The sequence below is a fragment of the Sapajus apella genome, unplaced genomic scaffold (assembly GCF_009761245.1).
Source record: "Sapajus apella isolate SASKATOON/1434 unplaced genomic scaffold, GSC_monkey_1.0 scaffold35, whole genome shotgun sequence".
Lineage (NCBI taxonomy): Eukaryota > Metazoa > Chordata > Mammalia > Primates > Cebidae > Sapajus > Sapajus apella.
The window spans coordinates 19,834,222-19,854,837 of NW_022436975.1; the positions used below are offsets into that span (position 1 = coordinate 19,834,222).

General features: G+C 37.8%; 1 long non-coding RNA gene across 1 annotated transcript in view; it reads right to left on the reverse strand.

Moving 5' to 3' along the window:
- LOC116563601 overlaps positions 1-20,616 on the reverse strand; it is a 204,106-nt gene that overhangs the window by 160,955 nt on the left and 22,535 nt on the right. The window contains exon 2 of the long non-coding RNA XR_004274479.1: positions 151-378. This is a non-coding gene — a long non-coding RNA (uncharacterized LOC116563601). The remainder of the gene's footprint in view (positions 1-150; positions 379-20,616) is intronic.

The following is a 20,616-nucleotide window of genomic DNA, read 5'->3' on the forward strand; positions in this document are numbered from 1 at the left end:
CAAATTATTTAGCATGTGAGATTTTGTACAGTTGATCGATGAGTGACAAGAAACCTAGACTTTTAAGTACCAGCAAGGAATCACTTGGGCCGATACCCATCTCGTGACCACATCATGCATGCCCTTGTTAAGTCACCTTATAGCCATTACCTCAGTGAGAAGAATTAAGTGACAGAATGATGCTGCCACAAGCCCAGGCTGGTCTAGCAGGCAACTTTGTTCACATTTTCAATTTGCAGCCTTAGTTGAAAAAAGCACTGGGATAGAGTTTCAAGCACAAGCACACTGAAACCAATTACCAACTATAACTCACTTTTTTCTCATTGGAGTCTGCAGCATTTCAGTTCTTTGCTGTTTGCTCCTTGTTAGAATTTTCACCTAAAAGATATAAAATCATTATTTTTCTTGAAGAAATATAATGCTGTATTCCTGGCTAAAGACACTATAAGATTATTTTTTTTCCCCATTTATTTATTTTATTGCATTTTAGGTTTTGGGGTACATGTGAAGAACATGCAAAATTGTTGCATAGGTACACACGAAAGTTATACACTAATATTTCAAAATCAGAATTCAGTGGTCTCTATGCCCCTGCTGTTATATCTAACTATATGTGCCACTTCCACATGAGTGTTAGCCATTTGTTCTGAGATATCTCACAACATTCTCATGAACTTCCATTTATGTTATATCCTTCTAGTTATTCAGTTTCTTGCCTTTTCCTCTAGTATTTTGCAAAAGGAAATTTCTCACAATAGAAAATAAGAACTGTAACTTTGCAAAGTATCTGTACCTCGTACATGTGTGCTAAGTACCTAAATGGTTATTTGCAGGGTTTTTTTTTTTTTTTTTTTGGTCTAAACAAAGTGAGAATATGCTTTAAGGATTTATATTTGGGAAGTACAATTGGAAATTTGCGTTAAACCAGCAACTACAAAAAATCTAGAAAATTTGTCTTCACTATTTCAGTGTTTTGATATATTTTAGTGTTTTACTATATTTCACTGCTTCACTATTTAAACAGAACAAACAAAAAATCTGCCACTGCATTATTTGCTTTTAGCATCTCTTTGAGCTTTGCCAAGAAACATAATGTTTATTATATTCACCACTGGCCTTTTTATTCTGGCAAACTTACAAACTACATTAGAAGAACAAATTTAGATTGAATGAAAAATAGCTATAGCCATAAAAGGCTCTAATAATTATTCAGTGTCGATGTTGGAAGTGATTCAAAAGAGAGAGAGATTTATTGATTCATGGCCTTCATCTTTCTTTTTCCCAAGAAGTCCACAAAACTGCATCATTTTCATCCAAATATTGTTCTCACAATTTATGACCCTGTATTTAATGGTTTTCTTCTTTGTGGTATCTGAAAGGGTTTTGTAGGTTATGTTCTTTTATTTTGGAGACTCCTTTTTCTGCAGTTTGCTTGTGCTCTTCACTTCTATTTGCTCAAAAGAGCTCTCCAGGAAAATAACAGTGAAAAACAAACACAAAACAGCACTTGTGTGCTACAAAAATCCAAAAGTGCATCAAATTTCCTATTGATCTATAAAGAGCTCATCTTGGTCTACTGTGTCTCCAGTTAAATGAATGAATATTTGGATTCAAAACAGGTAAATATATATAATCTGCTTTCAGTTCTCCTGCCCTAGGAAAGATTTTTAAAATTGTTGACAATGATGCATTATTCAGTGCAACAAGCAAGGGAGTTTGGCTCTCAATAGGGAGAACTTTGTAAAAATTAGTACTTTACAATAATGAGATGGACTGCCTCTATGACTCATAAATTCTGTGTCTGCAGGGGTATTCAACAGCCTCTTACTGGGAAAATTGTAGAGTTAAAAGAAGATGATCATTAAGTGTCCTCTAAATCATTTCTAGAATACGTTAACAATTTGTTCAGTGGGAGATGAAGAGGATAAGGACATAAAGATACTAAAACTACAAAATTAGCCAGGCTAAGGTCTCACTTCATGAATTCAGGGAATTTACCTCTAGCCCTGGAAAGACAAATAAAAGAATAAGTTCAATGCTAATATCATTGGTACTGACCAGTGTTCTAAGGATTTGAGAAGCAGGCAAGATTAATAAGTGAAGCAGTCAGGCCGGGCACGGTGTCTCATGGCTGTAATCCCAGCACTTTGGGAGGCCAAGGCAGGCAGATCACAGTATCAAGAGATAAAGACCATCTTGGCTAACATGGTGAAACCTAGTCTCTACTAAAAATACAAAAAATTAGCCAGGCATGGTGGCACATGCCTGTTGTCCCAGCTACTTGGGAGGCTGAGGCAAGGAGAATTGCTTGAACCTGGGAGGCGGAGGTTGCAGTAAGGCAAGATTGCACCATTGCACTGCAGCCTGGATGACAGAGTGAGACTCCATTTAAAAAAAAAAAAAAAAGAAGAAGAAGTGAAGGAATCAGGTTAGGCTTTAAATAGAAGCTAGAACATTAACAGGTGCACAAAAAAATACTGCAGATTAGTTGGGCTGAATAGATGAAACCATATTCCAGGTAGACCAACACCAAGGACAGGAAAAGAGAAAGAAGTGAGGATTGTGTTCAAAAATCCTACTGGAGTGCATTGGGAAGACAGATTCCATAACTTATATTTACTCTTATGACATTCTGTATTCTGGTTTTTTGTTTGTTTATGTTTTGAGACAGGGTAACATTACATTGTCCAGGTTGGTCTCAAACTCCTGGGCTCAAGTAAGTGATCCTCCTGCCTTGGTCTTCCAAAATACTGGGAACCATCACACTAGTTACAGGTGTGAACCATCACTCCTGACCTCATATGACTCTAACATCAGCAAAAATAAAATTGACACTATTTTGAAACATTCAAGTTTGGGGTCTTTCCCAAAGCATTATATTTAGGCTGAATGAAGTTCTACATTCTACTCTTTAAGCCACAACTCCCAGATCTCATTTTGTAAAGGATAAAACTACTACTGTTCATAAAAGTTAAATAATGTCTAAATAGAGGTTGCTGAGAAGATTCCTATGTCAGTTTGTCTGTCCTTTTTATTACATGGTTATAACACAAAATGGTTGACAACATGACTGAGCACAAGCCAGGCAAAAACAATAAATATTTGTTGAATGGGTGAGTAAGTTATGTGATTTTACGGTGTTTATATGAGGAAGTGTTTGCTCCTAAAGCTTCAAATACTCCTAAATAAATATAATCAAAACACAATAGCAATTCCTTGTTATTTGAAGGATTAATTAGCTACAAAATGCTATATTGATATTTCAAATACAGGAAAAATACTGTATATCTGATGATGGTTTGCAGTGCTCTTTTCCAGCTTAAAAAATAGTGTTTTTAGAAAGTACCTGGCCTTTGAAATCATATTTTGCAGGCCACAAATTGGCTCTCGTTTACATATAAGCCAGACATCCAATGCTGACTTCAGAGGTTCACTATTGAATGGTAAGTCAATAGAAGCCTGCATATAAGAACATTATAATAAAAAAGAAAGTCACAGAGATCATATTCTCATTAGGAAAACTTCCATCTCTTTAAAAGTTTCTGTGAAACATTGTTTGGAGTAACCTGTGAAATCGTAATGGGGAAAAACAAACCAGACTTTCACTGACATTTACAGCAAAATCAAATTCTTCATCTCAACTGGAGTGTGCATAATGAGTGGGTGTTTTAGGGCAGACAATAGAGGGAGTTCTTCAAGTCTGTCTTATATGAGTTAATGTTGGCAGGTAATGTCCTTATTGCTGCCACTGTTTTGTTAAGAAGGAAGAATGTGGTGTAAATCCCCTTAAAATTAAAAATAAGGCACCAACCCTCCCATCACCCAACATGAGTTCATTCCACTAAAATGACTTCTTTTAGAATAAAGAAGTTCTGAGACCCACACCTTTCTTCACCCAATTACTGGAAGTCTTTCATTTTTTTTCCTCTGCAGGCTTCATGGTGACAGCCCTAGAGTGGAATGTGGATGCCTTTGCTATAACCTAAGCAATGAATCATACCAACTTTGGTGAATAATGCCTACACTTAGTATGAGGCAGAGGCAAGCAAGTCAAGAAAACCAGTGTAAAGATAATTTTGACTAAATGAGACAAGGTTATTTACTGTCAATATTTGAAATCAAATGCATCACAGAATCCAAGGTGAAAAGTATGTGCTGTCCCCAAAACTGTAGTTAGATTTGGAATCAAAACCAAGTGCTTGTATTTCTAAATCAATGCAGTTGTTATGCTATCTATTTGATTTTAGCAAGTGTCACATTAGTTCCAATTAAGAGATTATAAGCTGATACTGAAAACATGAGAGACAGTGATCAATGGCTTTTGGAGTGTAAAACAAAATCCTTTATACTGCAAGCTGCCATTTGAAAGCCACCCCTGAAGAAGCAACCAAAGAACACAGAAAAGAAAAGCAATTGTCTTTCAAAACAAATGCAATAAATCTCATCCAGTGAATTTTAAAGAGCTAAGGAAGATTAATAATGATCTCTACAGTAATTCAAATTTTACCAATTTCAGGCAAAAATATTTTGATGCTAAAGTAAATAGTGCAGCCTGGCCTTCATTTGAAACGTAGATTCAATGGGAAACTCTGGCTTTAGATACTTAGCCCATTCTACTTTCAATAATGATTATAAAAATACAAAGTAAATGTGTGGAGATGAATGCTAATTTATTTCTGATTTCTACTTTTCATCTTTTTCAGACTTGGATGGATTGATTTATTCTTGAGCTCTTATAATTCTAGGAACTATAAAGAACATGAAAGAGTAGTTGAGAAGCCAAAGGAGAGAATGTAAGCTATTGCCTCTGTACCATATTCTCTGTTTCATTCTGTCCTTATGGGCATTTGTAGTAACCTGAAGGGAATGTTTGCATGTTAGTTTGTCTTGGGGAGCCTTAGACCATCTCATTTAATAGGTTCAGAAGTCCTCTAGAACAGCAGTATCAGGGACTGTTTTTGTGAAAGACAATTTTTTCGTGGACGCAGGGTTGGGGGTTGGTTTCAGGATGACGCTGTTCCACCTCAGATAATCAGGAATTAGGTTCTCAGAAAGAGTGCCCAACCTCGATCCCCCACATGCACAGGTCACGATAGGGTTTGCCCTCCTATGAGAATCTAATGCCACCGCTGATCTGAATGACGGCGGAGCTCAGGAGGTAATGCTCAGCCGCCACTCACCTCCTGCTGTGTGGCCCGGTTCCTAAGAGGCTAACTGGTACCAGTCTGTGGCCTGGGAGTTGGGGACCCCTGCTCTAGAACAACCACCACTAACAATAACTGTCATTTACTGGGCCCTTAATCTGTTCCAAGAAATATCTAAGCAGTGTATATGCATTGTTGCCTTTATTTTCATAAGAACTCTAAGAAGTGGATCTCATTATGGTCCTCAGTTGACAAGAAAATAGAATTAGAAATCCTAAGTAAATTATCCAAGGAAATAATCTAGGTGATAAAGTAAAAGAAAAAGTTAAGACTCAAACTCAGATTCCTCTGATTTGAAAGTCCACAGTTTTAACGACTACAAGATATTGTCTATATGCTGCTACAGTATTTGACTGCTAAAGGTAAATACAAAAATGATATATGAAGAAAGTTTACTTTAAACACAAGGCTATATTTGGGGAAATAAAGATAATCAAACTTGACTAGGGTGAAAGTAGTATGTAGTAATATCTAGAAGAAAGAGCAAAAGGAAAAAAAAAAGTGTTAGTATTTAAGATAGAAAATGATTAATTTAACATGTAGGGCTGTGCAAACTGGTCATAATTTGCACTGAAAGTCACCATAAGGGACATAGCGAATCTAATGAAGTCACTCCCTGATCTACTAGTCCCAGGCTTCGGTGTATAATGAGCTAATGCCTTTGGAGGGTGATACCCCAATCCTGCCAGGGAGAAACCACTTCTAAATGTGCAGTGGGATGCAGATAGCCTCCACCAAAAGGATGTTAGATTAGAAAAAAAAGAGACTAAAAGCAAAGATAATCAGTACAAATCGGACTAGATGAATTCAAGTATGAATGGGATTGAGAACTAGAGCAAGTTGCTGGAGAGAGAGCAACTTAAAGTGGAAATCACTGTAAAATAGTCAAATCCCAGGACCCTGAGAAATGCTAGAAAAATGAGTTACAGATTGTCATTTAGTGACTTCTATTAAAGCTGAAGAGTAGCTCTAGGGATTAGAACAGATATATTTCTATGCTGCTTAAACTAATTTATTCTTTATAAGAACCAGAATAAGTAAGAAAGTGGATTGGAAATAATTAGTTCAAGAAACTTCTTGAGTGGGCACACTTCTGAGCACTGTGGACTATGATAAAATGAATGAGTCATAGTCTATCTTCAAGAGGTTCCCACTCCAAAAGGTATGGCCAGATACACTAATCACTCTTCAGGACATAATGCAGAAAGGCATAGAGAGGTAAGAAGTGCAACAGATACTCAGAATTCCTTGCCAAGGTGACAGGAAGATGACATTAAAGGACTGATATTTGAGGGGCTTGAAAAAGAGTGTAGGATTCAGGTGATGAACAAGGGAACTTCCAGGAAGAAGAAATCAATAAGGCTGGAACACAAGAAAGTGCAGGTATCTTGAGGGAATTGGAGATTCGGTGTGTGTGTGGCACACACCACCACACCTGGCTAATTTTTGTATTTTTTTGTAGAGACAGGGTTTTGCCACATTACCCAGGCTGGTCTCCAATTTCTGAGCTCAAACAGTCCGCCTGCCTTGGCCTCCCAAAGTGTTGGGATTACAGGTGTGAGCCACTTAGCTCAGCCAGGAATGGAGATTCTAAGACCATAAAATACATGTGAGAAAGAGCAATTAAGACTGAAAGCGTAGAATAGGAATTATCTGAAAGGGTCTTAAATGCTAATTTAAGGAATTTGGACTTCCTCTAGCAAATAATAGTCTTAAATCTTTCCATAGAAGAAACAAGTTTTGCAGAGGACAGCAGAATGCAAATCATACTTGCAGCTGATTAAAGCAACCAAGACTTGTGCTTTTCAAATAGAAAACACCATGTTGGGTATTTTGATCCGCATGAGTGTGGGAAATTGAAACAGATCCCAGTGTATGAAAAGTAGGGAAGCCTGAGCAGCAATCAGGTTAGGTTTTTAAGAAATTTAAGTGTGAACAATACATTAATGAACCCTGAAGTGTGTTATATAATATGTAAAACTCGATGTCATGTAAAGCGTAGGTTTAGAGAATGATGACAAAATGTTTGGTAATGAATGAATCCCCCTCCCAAAAAGATAAAGGAAATTATTTTTAATGTAGTTACAGGAAATTAGGCATATATTACTGAATAGGAAGAATGTAAGAGTAAACACAAGTAAAGTTGTAGCCCAAATGGAATCTCACTGTGTATGTGAAGAAAAAACAAGCAGCTCTATTTTAGAAGTGTCTATGAGTATATGGGGGTGTTCATATGTGTATGTAAATATACACGCCCACAAAGCACATTTCTCCATATGCTGGGATTGCTTTATTATGTAATAATCATCTTTCTACAGACAAACAGCATGCAGGAAATGGGAGCCAGATGTTTAAATTAAGTCTAGCCCAGGAAAGACTTCCATAAACAATTATTTTGACCATTTATACATAAGACAATATTGTCACCTACAATATAAGAATTAAAGTGAATTGGTTTAAAAAATGTAGACTCATACAAGTCAAGAAACTGACTAAGAGTTTTCTTTATTATTGCCCTAAGGAAACTATCATCAGTATCGTCATTTAAAATTGCATGTAGTAACAACTGTAAATAAACATTTTTTATTTATATTCTAGATGTAATGTGAGCTCTGTAATAACAACTTTATAGTTTAAAACCGGGACCTATAATTTAATTTAAACCTGAACTAACATTCTTCAAATTGAAGTTGAAATCTTGCAAACTCTTAATTCAGAAATAGCTCAATTTCCTTCTTCAGATTTGTTAGGAATGCAAAAGATGAGAGTAAGTATAAATTCCCATCAGTAGTACCTTATTTTTCTGTAGCAATATTATACTGTCTTCATGTATCCTCAAGAACTGTAACTTAAACTAATGCAACTCTGTCTTTAGCCAAGTAACGTGAGATGTGAAAGGTACCTTGGTTTCACGTGTAACTCATTGTATCCATATGTTAGGGGATACTGTTCTGCCCTAGTCCACAGAGAGAGAAAGTAGACAGACCAAAGCCTAGGCATGGCAAACCAATAGAACCTGTCAAGGTCAACTAGCAAAAAGAGCTGTGGTTGAGCAGTCGAGGGACCCATTTTATGAGAAGAAAAACCAGTGTCATACAGTGAAAGACAATGTGACTCAGATCTAGGCTTAGGGTGAATACCTGTTTTGGTTTACTCAAGATGGTCTCAGTTTTAGCCCTAAGTATCAATGCCCCTGAAAAAAACCCCTCCCTGGATTTCAGCAATAGGTGTGGAAGTTTGGGAGAAAAGCATAATACCTATTTAAAGGTACAAGTAATAGGGACTGCAGCATAACAGTTTATAGTATCAAATGGACAAAAACAATATGCAAAAGAATCTGGGCATAAGCATAGTGAAAAAGGAATATGAAAGCATAGATGAAGGCTGAATTTTGAAAGTTCACAATGAGATTGACAAATACGTTTAAATTAACATTTTTTGTATCCCCCAAAGATACAATACTAAGTGAAAAAAATGGCTTGGGCATAACACCACAGTGAACAGAGATTGTCATAGCATTCCCTTTTTTGCTCTATGAAACTGAGTAAAGTTTTATTTACTGATTCAGAGACTGCAATTAAAATATCTTATGAGCAAGGCTGAGCACAATGGCTCATGCCTATATCCCTGTGCTTTGGGAGGCCAAGAAAAAAGAATCACTTGAGTCCAGGAGATCAAAACCAGCCTAGTAAACATAGCAGGACCCCTGTCTCTGCAGAAAAAATTAGCTAAGCATGGTGGCATATACCTGCAATCTTAGCTACTGGAAGAGTTGCAGCAGGAGGATGACTTGAGCCATGGGTTTGAGGCTGCAGTGAGCTATACTCATGCCACTGCACTCCAGCCTGGGTGACAGAGCAAGACCTTCCCACAAAATAAATAAATAAATAAGATCTTACGAGCAAACTGAAGGGAATATTTTAACAATGGATGTGTTGGCCCCTTACAGCACAGCTCAGATCGTGTCATATATCTTACCAACAATCAGGTTTTCTGCAGTATACCAAGTGATATGTTGGATCACAACAACAACAAGAAAAAATGTTTCTTTTTGTTATTTTACTTTGATTTGAACAATGGAGTCTCAAATCATCTTGATTTCTGTAAAGATTTTAGTGAAGTAGCAGAAAACATAAAACAACTGATAGTTCATCCAAATACAAACTAAACTTTGCTCATCTATCTGCAGATTTGACAGATACTGAAATGTAAATTTTGGCAGTTTCCATGTAGTTTATAAAGTTTTCTTGCCAAAGAAAATTAGATCTTAATTAATTACAAAATTTAATCTAATTAAATGCTGTATGCAAGATGCACAGCACATTGCAGGTAAGGTCTGTAGTGTTAATACAATGCTTTAAAAGGGTTGTGATTTGCTTACCTGTGATATTAAAGTTTACACAATGAAAGTTTTCAATTTTTCAAACTGCATAGAAGCAATACAATTTTGACTCAATAGAAATGAAAGGAGGTAGTGTCACTGCACATGGGCCTAAAGGAAGGCTTGTGGCTAGACAAAGAGATGTTAAAATGTGAACCCACTGTAAAATTACATTTTCAAAGTATGAGACAAGAATAATGTACTTCCCTAATTTAGAAACACATTGAGAAGACTGTAGTGAAACATAAATTATATGCTGTATCTCCAAAACTGTGTGTTGATATCTGAAGACAGCATAAGGAGCTTTAAACAGACTTCACCCATGTTATTCAATATTGCCTGTTGGTTGATAAAGTCGTGCAGCAAAGCATTACTTGTTTCAAGGAAAAATAGACTGCTTCAGAACATACACACAAAATATCTATCACCAGCAAAGGACAGCCAAAGTAAATAGAATTCTTCTAATTTCTTTACTAAAACTCCAACTTCAAATTTACAAGTTCAAATTATCGATATAATTTTAAACCATTTTCTCTGAGAAAGAGAAGTCTAACATAGGATGACATTCAGTGTGGCTTCTAGTGTTTAAAAATAATGAACACTTGGCCAGGCATGGTGGCTCATGCCTGTAATCCCAGCACTTTGGGAGGCTGAGGTGGGAGGATCACAAGGTTAGGAGTTTGAGACAAGCCTGGCCAATATGCTGAAACCCTGTTTCTATTAAAAACACAAAAATTAGCAGGGTGTGGTGGTGGGCGCCTGTAATCCCAGCTACTTGGGAGGCTGAGGCAGGAGAATTGCTTGAAAGTGGGAAGTGGAGGTCAGTGAGCTGAGATTGAGCCACCACACTGCAGCCTGGGCGACAGAGCAAGACTCTGTCTCAATAATAGTAGTAATAATAATAATAATAATTTTAGAAAAGGAGAGCCTATGTGATGAATTTGTAGATGCAAACGACCAGCAAAAGCTGATCCCAGAACAAGATGGAGATACAAAGTAGAAGGACATTTTTGGAGATTTGGAAACTAATTTTAGGCAAGTCTAAATACCTGCTGCTACTATTAGGTCAGCTCTTAAGTATTTCATGCTCAGATACTTTTTTTGAGAGGTATTTAGCTTGATGTCATCACACTAGAAGCACATCAGGAATCAGTGTAATCAGGGCTTGATAAGAACAGAGCTGCAAGTCAAAGTGCATTTTATTTTTTACTGGATTCAATTTTACCACTACATAAAAGAAAATAAAAATGTCCTAGGCTGCAGGCAGTTCAGAGAGGCATTATTAAGAGGGGAAACTGAAATAGAAATATCCTACTGTATTATGAGTACAAAAAATTATTAAATATTATACTTTTCTTGTACATATTTATTAGTAAATCCTACTACTAATAATGCTAATTAGCACTGTTAACTAGTATAATTGTTGCTTTGTTTAAATCAGAGCACTAATGTAATAGAAAAGAAAATAATAAGGCATAATATATAATTTCATATAAATACCCATTTTAATAACATATAGGCATAATTCCTTATTATATATATTTTTTATTATACCTTAGTTCTGGGATACATGTGCAGAATGTGCAGATTTGTTACATAGGCATACACGTGCCATGGTGGTTTGCTGCACCCATCAACCCATAATCTACATTAGGTATTTCTCCTAATGCTCTCTCTCCCTTAGTTCCCCACTCCCCAACAGGCCCTGGTGTGTGATATTCCCCTTCCTGTGACCATGTATTTTCATTGCTCAATTCCCACTTATGCATGAGAACATGCAGTGTTTGGTTTTCTGTTCCTGTGTTAGATTGCTGAGAATGATGGCTTCCAGCTTCATCCATGTCCCTGCAAAGGACATGAACTTATCCATTTTTAAAGCTGCATAGTATTTCATGTTGTGTATGTGTCACATTTCTTTATCTAGTCTACCATTTCATGGGCATTTGGGTTGTTTCAATTCTTTGCTATTGTGAATAGTGCTGCAATAAACATATGTGTGCATTTGTCTTTATAGCAAAATGATTTATAATACTTTGGGTATATACTCAGTAATGGTATTGCTGGGTCAAATGGTATTTCTGGTTCCAGATCCTTGAGGAATCACCACACTGTCTTCCACAATGGTTGAACTAATTTATACACCCACTAACAATATAGAAGCATTCCTATTTCTCCACATCCTCTCTAGCATCTGTTGTTTCTTGACTTTTTAATGATCGCCATTCTAATGGTATCTCATAATGGTGCTGATTTCCATTTCTCTAACAACCATTGATGATGAACTTTTTTCATGTTTGTTGGCCACGTAAATGTCTTCTTTTGAGAAGTGTCTGCTCATATCCTTCATCCACTTTTTGATGGGTTGGTTTTTATTTTGTTATAAATTTGTTTAAGTTCCTTGTAGATTCTGGATATTAGCCCTTTGTCAGATAGATAGATTGCAAAAGTTTTCTCCCATTCTGTAGGTCACCTTTTCACTCTGATGACAGTTACTTTTGCTGTGCAGAGCTCTTTTGTTTAATTATATCCCATTTTTCAATTTTGGCTTTTGTTGTCATTGCTTTTGGTGTTCTAGTCATGAAGTCTTTGCCCATGTCTATGTCCTGAATGGTATTGCCTAGGTTTTCTTCTAGGGTTTTTATAGTTTTAGGTCTTACACTTAAGTCTTTAATCTATCTTGAGTTGATTTTTGTATAAAGTGTAAGGAAGGGATCCAGTTTCAGCTTTCTGCATATGGTTCACCAGTTTTCCTTGCACCATGTATTAAATAGAGGATCCTTTTCCCATTGCTTGTTTTTGTCAGATTTGTCAAAGATAAGATGGTTGTAGATGTGTGGTATTATTTCTGAGGGCTCTGTTCTGTTCTTGGTCTACCTATCTGTTTTGGTGCCAGTACTATGCTGTTTTGGTTACTGTAGCCTTGTTGTATAATTTGAAGTCAGGTAGCGTAATGCTTCCAGCTTTGTTGTTTTTGCTTAGGACTGTCTTGCCTATATGGGCCTTTTTTGGTTCCATGTGAAATTTAGTTTTCTAATTCTGTGAAGAAAGTCAATGGTAGCTTGATAGTGACAGCACTGAATCTATAAATTACTTTAGACATTGTGGCCATTTTCATGATATTTATCCTTTCTATCCATGAGCATGAAATGTTTGTCCATTTGTTTGTGTCCTCTTTCATTTCCTTGAGCAGTGGTTTGTAGCTCTCCTTAAAGAGGTCTTTTGCGTCCTTTGTTAGTTGTATTCCTAGGTATTTTATTCTCTTCGTAGCAATTGTGAATGGGAGCTCACTCATGATTTGGCTCTTTGTTTGCCTATGATTGGTGTATAGTAATGCTTGTGATTTTTGCACATTGATTTTATATCCTGAGACTTCGCTGAAGTTGTTTATCAGCTTAAGGAGATTTTAGGCTGAGATGATGGGGTCTTCTAAATATATAATCATGTCATCTGCAAATGGAGACAATTTGACTTTGTTTCTTCCTATTTGAATACCGTTTGTTTCTTTCTCTTGCCTGATTGCTCTGGCCAGAACTTCCAATACTATGCTGAATAGGAGTGGTGAGAGAGGGCATCCTTTTCTTGTTCTGGTTTTCAAGGGGAATGCTTTCAGCATTTTCCCATTCAGTATGATACTGGCTGTGGGCTTGTCATAAATAACTCTTATTATTTTGAGATGCATTCCATCAATACCTAGTTTACTGAGAACATTCAGTATGAATGGGTGTTGAATTTTATCAAAGGCCTTTTCTGCATCTATTGAGATAATCATGTGGTTTTTATCATCGGTTCTGTTTATGTGATGGATTATGTTTATTGACTTGTGTGTGTTGAACCAGCCTTGCATCCCAGGGAGGAAGACTACTTAATCGTGGTGGATAAACTTTTTGATGTGCTGCTGGATTCAGTTTGCCAATATTTTATTGAGTATTTTTGCACAGATGTTCATCAGGGATGTTACTCCGAATTTTTTTGTTGTTGTGTCTCTGCCAGGTTTTGGTGTCAGAATGATGCTGGGCTCATAAAATTAGTTAGTGAGGAGTCCTTCTTTTCCTATTGTTTGGAATAGTTTCAGAAGGAATGGTACTAGCTCCTCTTTGTACCTCTGGTAGAATTCAGCTGTGAATTCATCTGGTCCTCGGCTTTTTTTGGTTGGTAGCTATGAACTATTGCCTCAATTTCAGAACTTGTTATTGGTCTAGTCAGGGATTTGACTTCTTCCTGATTCAGTCTTGGGAGGGTGTGTGTTTCCAGGAATTTATTTATTTCTTCTAGATTTTCTAGTTTATTTGCAAAGAGATGTTTATAGTATTCTCTGATGGTAGTTTGTATGTCTGTGGGATCAGTGGTGCTCTCCCCTTTGTCATTTTTTATTGTGTCTATTTGATTCTTTTCTCTTTTATTAATCTGGCTAAAAGTCTATCTTGTTGATCTTTTCAAAAATGGATTCACTGATTTTTTGAAGTTTTTTTTGTGTCTTTATCGCCTTCAGTGCTGCTCTGATCTCAGTTACTTCTTGTCTTCTGCTAACTTTTGAATTTGTTTGCTCTTGCTTCTCTAGTTCTTTAAATTGCAAGGTTAGGTTGTCAATTTTAGATCTTTCCCACTTTCTCCTGTGGACATTTAGTGCTATCAATTTCCTTCTAAAGACTACTTTAGCTGTGTCTCAGAGATTCTGGTACATCGTGGCTTTGTTCTCATTGGTTTGAAAGAACTTACTTATTTCTGCCTTTATGTCATTATTTACCCAGGAGTCATTCAGGAACAAGTTGTTCAGTCTCCACGTAGTTGTACAGTTTTGAGTTAGTTTCTTTTTTTTTCTCTTTTCCTTTTTTTTTTTTTTTTTCTGCTTTTTCCTTTTTATTCTTCTTTTTTTTCTTTTTTTTTCCGGGTGTGGTGCCCCACACCTGTAATCCCAGCTTTGAGTTAGTTTCTTAATTTTGAGTTCTAATTTGGTTGCACTGTGGTCTGAGAGACTGTTTGTTATGATTTTTGTTCTTTTGCATTTGCTGAGGAGTGTTTTACTTCCTCAATTTTAGAATAAGTGTGATGTGGTGGTGAGAAGAATGTATATTCTGTTGATTTGGAGTGAAGAGTTCTGTAGTTGTCTATTAGGTCCACTTGGTCCAGAGCTGAGTTCAAGTCCTGAATATCCATATTAATTTTCTGTCTGGTTGATCTAATATTGATAGTGGGGTGTTAAAGTCTCCCACTGTTATTATGTGGTAGTCTAAGTCTCTTTGTAGGTCTCTAAGAACTTGACTCATGAATCTGGGTGCTCCTGTACTGAGTACATATATATTTAGGATAGTTAGCTCTTCTTGTGCATTGATCCCTTTACCATTATGTAATGCCCTTCTTTGTCTCTTTTGATCTTTGTTGGTTTAAAATCTGTTTTATCTGAGACTAGGATTGCAACCCCTGCTGCTTTTTTTTTTTTTTTTTTTTTTTGCTTTCCATTTGCTTGGTAAATATTCCTCCGTTCCTTTATTTTGACCATATGTGTGTCTTTGTATGTGAGATGGGTCTCTCGAATACAGCACACCAATGGGTCTTAACTCTTTATTCAATTTTCCAGTCTGTGTCTTTTAATTGAGGCATTTAGCCCATTTATATTTAAGGTTAATATAACCTTTTTTGATCCTGTTGAATGAATTTGATCCTGTTGATGCAGTTCTTCATAGTGTTGATCGTCTTTACAATTTGGTATGTTTTTGTGGTGGCTGGTACTGGTTTTTCCTTTCCATATTTAGTGCTTCCTTCAGGAGTTCTTGTAAGGCAGGCCTGGTGGTGACAAAATCTCTCAGCATTTGCTTGTCTATAAAGGATTTTATTTCTCCTTTGTTTATGAAGCTTAGTTTGGCTAGATATAAAATTCTGGGTTGAAAATTCTTTTACGCATGTTGAATATTGGCCCCCACTCTCTTCTGGCTTATAGAGTTTCTGCTGAGAGATCCACTATTAGCCTGATGGGCTTACCTTTTTGGGTAACCTGACCTTTCTCTCTGGCTGCCCTTAACATTTTTTCCTTCATTTCTACCCTGGTGAATCTGATGATGATATGTCTTGGGGTTACTCTCCTCAAAGAGTATCTTTGTGGTGTTCTCTGTATTTCCTGAATTTGAATGTTGTCCTGTCTTGCTAGGTTGAGAAAAATCTCTGGATAATATCCTGAAGAGTGTTTTCCAACTTGATTCCATTCTCCCCGTCACTTTCAGGTATACCAATCAACAATAGGTTTGGACTTTTCACATAGTTCCACATTTCTTGGAGGTTTTATTGATTCCTTTTCATTTTTTTTTCTCTAATCTTGTTTTCATGTGTTATTTCATTAAGTTGATCTCCAATCTCTGATATCCCTTCTTCAGCTTGATCAGTTCAGCTATTGATACTTGTGTATGCTTCATGAAGTTCTTGTGCTGTGTGTGTTTTTCAGTTCCATCAGGTCATTTATGTTCTTCTCTAAATGGGTTATTCTAGTTAGCAATTCCTCTAACCTTTTAAAAATATTCTTAGCTTCCTTGCATTGGGTTAGAACATGCTCCTTTAACTCGGAGTTTGTTATTACCTTCTGAAGCCTACTTCTGTCAATTGTCAAACTCATTCCTCATTCAGTTTTGTTCCCTTGCTGGTGAGGAGTTGTCAACTTTCAGGGGAGAAGAGGTGTTCTGGTTTTTGGAATTTTCAGCCTTTTTGTGCTGATTTTTCCTCATCCTCATGGATTTACCTACCTTTGGTCTTTGATGTTGGTGACCTTCAGATGAGGTTTTTGTATGGATGTCCTTTTTGTTCATGTTCATGCTATTTCTTTCTGTTTGTTAGTTTTCCTTCTAATAGTCAGGACTCTCTGCTGCAGATCTGCTGGAGTTTGCTGGAGGTCCACTCCAGATCCTGTTTGCCTGGGTGTCACCAGCAGAGGCTGCAGAACAGCAAAGATTGCTGCCTGTTCCTTCCCCTGGAAGTTTCGTCCTAGAGGAGCACCCACCTGATGCCAACCAGATCTCTCCTGTGTGAAGTGTCTGTCAATCCCTGCTGGGAGGTATCTCCCAGTCAGGAGGCATGGGGGTCAGGGACCCACTTGAGGAGGCAGTCTGTCCCTTAGCAGAGCTCAAGTGCTGTGCTGGGAGATCTGCTGCTCTCTTCAGAGCCAGCAGGCAAGAACGTGTAAGTCTGCTGAAGCTGCACCCAGAGCCACCCCTTCCCCCAGGTGTTCTGTCCCAGGGAGATGGGGGTTTTATTTATAAGCCCCTGACTGGGGCTGCTGCCTTTCTTTCAGAGATGCTCTTCCCAGAGAAATCTAGAGAGACAGCTTGGCTACAGTGGCTTTGCCAAGCTGCAGTGGGCTCCACCCAGTTCAAACTTCCAGGTGGCTTTGTTTATACTGTGAGGGGAAAATCACCTACTCAAGCCTCAGAAATGGGAACATCCCTACCCCCACCAAGCTCTAGCATTCTAGGTCAACTTCTGGACTGCTGTGCTGGCAGCAAGAATTTCAAGACAGTGGATCTTAGCTTGCTGGGCTCTGTGGGAGTGGGATTCACTGAGCTAGACCACCTGGCTCCCTGTCTCCAGCTCCCTTTCCAAGAGAGTGAACAGTTGTGTCTCACCATGTTCCAGGCACCAATGGGGTATGAGAAAAAAAAAAAAAAAACTCCTGCAGCTAGCTCAGTGTCTGCCCAAATGGCTGCCCAGTTTTGTGCTTGAAACCCAGGTCCCAGGCACCCAAGCGAATCCCCTGGCCTGTGGGTTGTGCAGACCATGGGAAAAGTGTAGTAACTGGGCTGGAATGCACTGTTCCTCACAGCACAGTCCCTCATGGCTTGCCTTGGCTGGGGAGGGAGTTCCCTTACCCCTTGTACTTCCCAGGTGAGGTGACTCCCCACCCTGCTCCTGCTCGCCATCAGTGGGCTGCACCCACTGTTTAACCAGTCCCAATGATATGAGTCAGGTACCTCAGTTAGAAATGCAGAAATCACCCACCTTCTGTATTGATCTCACTGGGAGCTACAGACAGCAGCTCTTCCTATTCGGCCACCTTGCCAGCCCCTTCCTTGTTATATATTATTTTGTTATGCTCTTTTTGTTTGGTATGGCCAGGTCTCAGACCGGCTCTCTAATAAGTTAGTCATCCTATACCTAACTCTGAATTCTGGTTCTGCCAAGCACTGTAGCCTTATGTAAGTCACTTAACATTCTTCAGCCTAATATGCCTCATCTTAGAAAATAATTATAAACAGTAATAAGCTTCGAGACATTGTCATGAAGATTGGAGATGATGAACTTCCTATAGGAAATGATCAGTGCATGTTAGCTCTTTCACTGTGCTTGCCCCACCTGAAACTGTAAATCTGTGGTCAGAGCTTAGAAGGGATTTTATTCTCCTTTATAAGGTTTTATCTTTTGTTGGTTCTATGGCCTCAGGATCTTCTGGTCTGTGGGTTGTGAAGACCATGGGAAAAGCATAGTATCTGGGCCATAATGCACTGTTCCTCACAGCATCTATTCAAGCCCTTCTTTCTCAAGGCCTTATAAGGCCCTGGGTATAGAATTTAAGTTTAAGCTAAGTCATTTCTGATTCCTTCTCTGGTCAATTCCTGAGTTCATTTGCACAATTAAATTGCCTAATTGAAGTGGTTATTTTTTTAAAAAAATATTTCAGAGTGCTTTTCATTGATATCAGTTCCTTTCAGGAAAATCCCTAAAAGAGTAGGTTTGCTCACTAGTGTAAACCAAAGCAAGGCACATGGGCTATCTACACATCACAAGAGAGAAAGCGCATTGAGGCCTGGGAACTCCTGAATGGCTTCTCTTCAGGAAAAGCAGTGATTTGAAGGAACACTATTTCAAATACGGCCTTTTGTTTCTTGCCCAAAGTCAGCTAGCAAGAAATATTTCTAAGTGAAGAAACAGGAAAAAACCAAAGAGAGAACTTTTCAGTTTGTTTCCTAAAGGGATAATTTTCCAGTGGCATTCTGCCAGGAAGCTGGTCGTTCCCATAGTCCTTTCCCACCCCCCTAAACATAGTTACAGATGATGTGTAGGGTCAGTATAAACTGTGTGATCAGTCACAGAAGCCAAACTTGAGAAAATGTGATGTTCGGTTTGTGGTCAGTGCGACCATGAGGCCAGACTGATTGGTGGTGCCAGGAGACTCAGTGTGGTGTAATCAGAGGAAGACAAGGACGTGACCAATATAATCATGTGCTTTATGACTCTCAGGCCAATATGGGGTCTATAGAGGATGAGGTGGCCTGAAACTTCTCTGCAGGGAGGCTGTGGACAGAAAAAAGCAACCAAACTTTGGACATCAGAGTGCACTGCACAATAACAGAATCCACAGAAAAAAGAACCGAAATAAAAAAATGTAATGCAAAAAATGGCTAGAAAGAAAAGAGTACCTTATAAATTACCAACCCAACCACTCCTCCAGATTTAGACATAAACAAGTCAACGGAAAATCCTGGGATGCAGAAATGTAGGGAAATCCTTAGAATATAAGTCACTCTCCAGTAAGAAAAGATACTTTCCTCCAGAAGGCTTGGTACAAGGTTTTATGGGACCAGTAGTTACAAGTCTCACTGGCACTGGCCAGGAAATAAACATTTGTTAAATTATGTGTCTTTGATGACTTAAATCCTCAGGCCTTAGGATGAGAATTTTTGAGATGGGAAATAAGGATATAGAGTCTCAGTCTGTGAGAGACCAGATGCTTTCTCTTGTCTCCCAGAGTAAGCTGCTGCCTTGGGTATTTGGTTGGTGGTGGGAGGGTGGGGGACAAGGATGGGGAGGTATATATGGGATTTAAAAGAGTTAAACATCAGGAGTTGGAGGTTAAGGAAGCTAAGCATGGAACACTTTTGTTTGAATGTAGTCCTGAGAAAGAGGAAATATATCTGATTTTTCAAAGAGAAAGAATAAAATCTTGTAATGGAAGTTTAGAACTCTAGAGGACTGACATTGTCAGATAGTGTAGGGTGAGTGATATGGTTTGGCTCTGTGTCTCCAACCAAATCTTATCCTGTAGCTCCTATAATTCCCACGTGTTGTGGGAGGGACCTGGAGGGAGATGACTGAATCTTGTGGGTGGGTCTTTCCCCTCCTGTTCTCATGACAGTGAATGGGTCTCATGAGATCTCATGGTTTTAAAAATGAGGAGTTTCCCTGTACAAATTCTCTCTTTGCCTTCTGCCATCCATGTAAGATGTGACTTGCTCCTTGCCTTCCACCGTGATTGTGAGGCCTCCCTAGCCATGTGAAACTGAAGTCCAATAAACCTTTTTTCCTGTATAAATTACCCAGTCTCATGTATGTCTTTATCAGGAGTGTGAAAATGAATTAATACAGTGAGTTTCTGAAGGTGACAACATGTGGCAGCAGCAAGAGGCAGGTGCAGTAATAGACTAATAAATAACCCCAACACTAGCCTGAATTGAGTGTGGAAGGCAGTTGACTACCTTCCATTTTGGGACTGTGTAAGACTTTAAGCTTCATGAAAACTCCAGGAAGACAGGGAGTGATTAGAATTCTTGCCATCAAGGTAGATATTGAATCCATGAATTAAACGGAAAATTAGTTGAGGCAAGACCGTGTTTTCACCCCAAGTTATAGAGTATATATTCAGTGTGCAACAAATAAGAATTAGTTACTTTTAGAGGAATGTACATTTCTAACAAACTAGATTTTAGATATTAAACCTAGAACATCCTGGTAGTATTTCACTAGAATATAAGTTCCATGTGGGTAAATAATTCAGACCTTATTTTCAAAACTTGGGAATATAGCAGGCTGTTAATGAGTATTTACTGTATAAGTGAATAAAACATTTATTGTTATAATATTTTATGCTTCATAATACTAATTAAACAGACAGATCATTACAAGGTATGAAAAAAAACAAACACATGATTGATTTTGTTTTCATAGCATAAATAATTAAATATTTTAGATTCATTTAGGTATAAGTTAGAAAATTAAACATAATTGACTTTATATAAACATTTCTTGGGTGCTTATATTATGTGAGATACTGTGCTA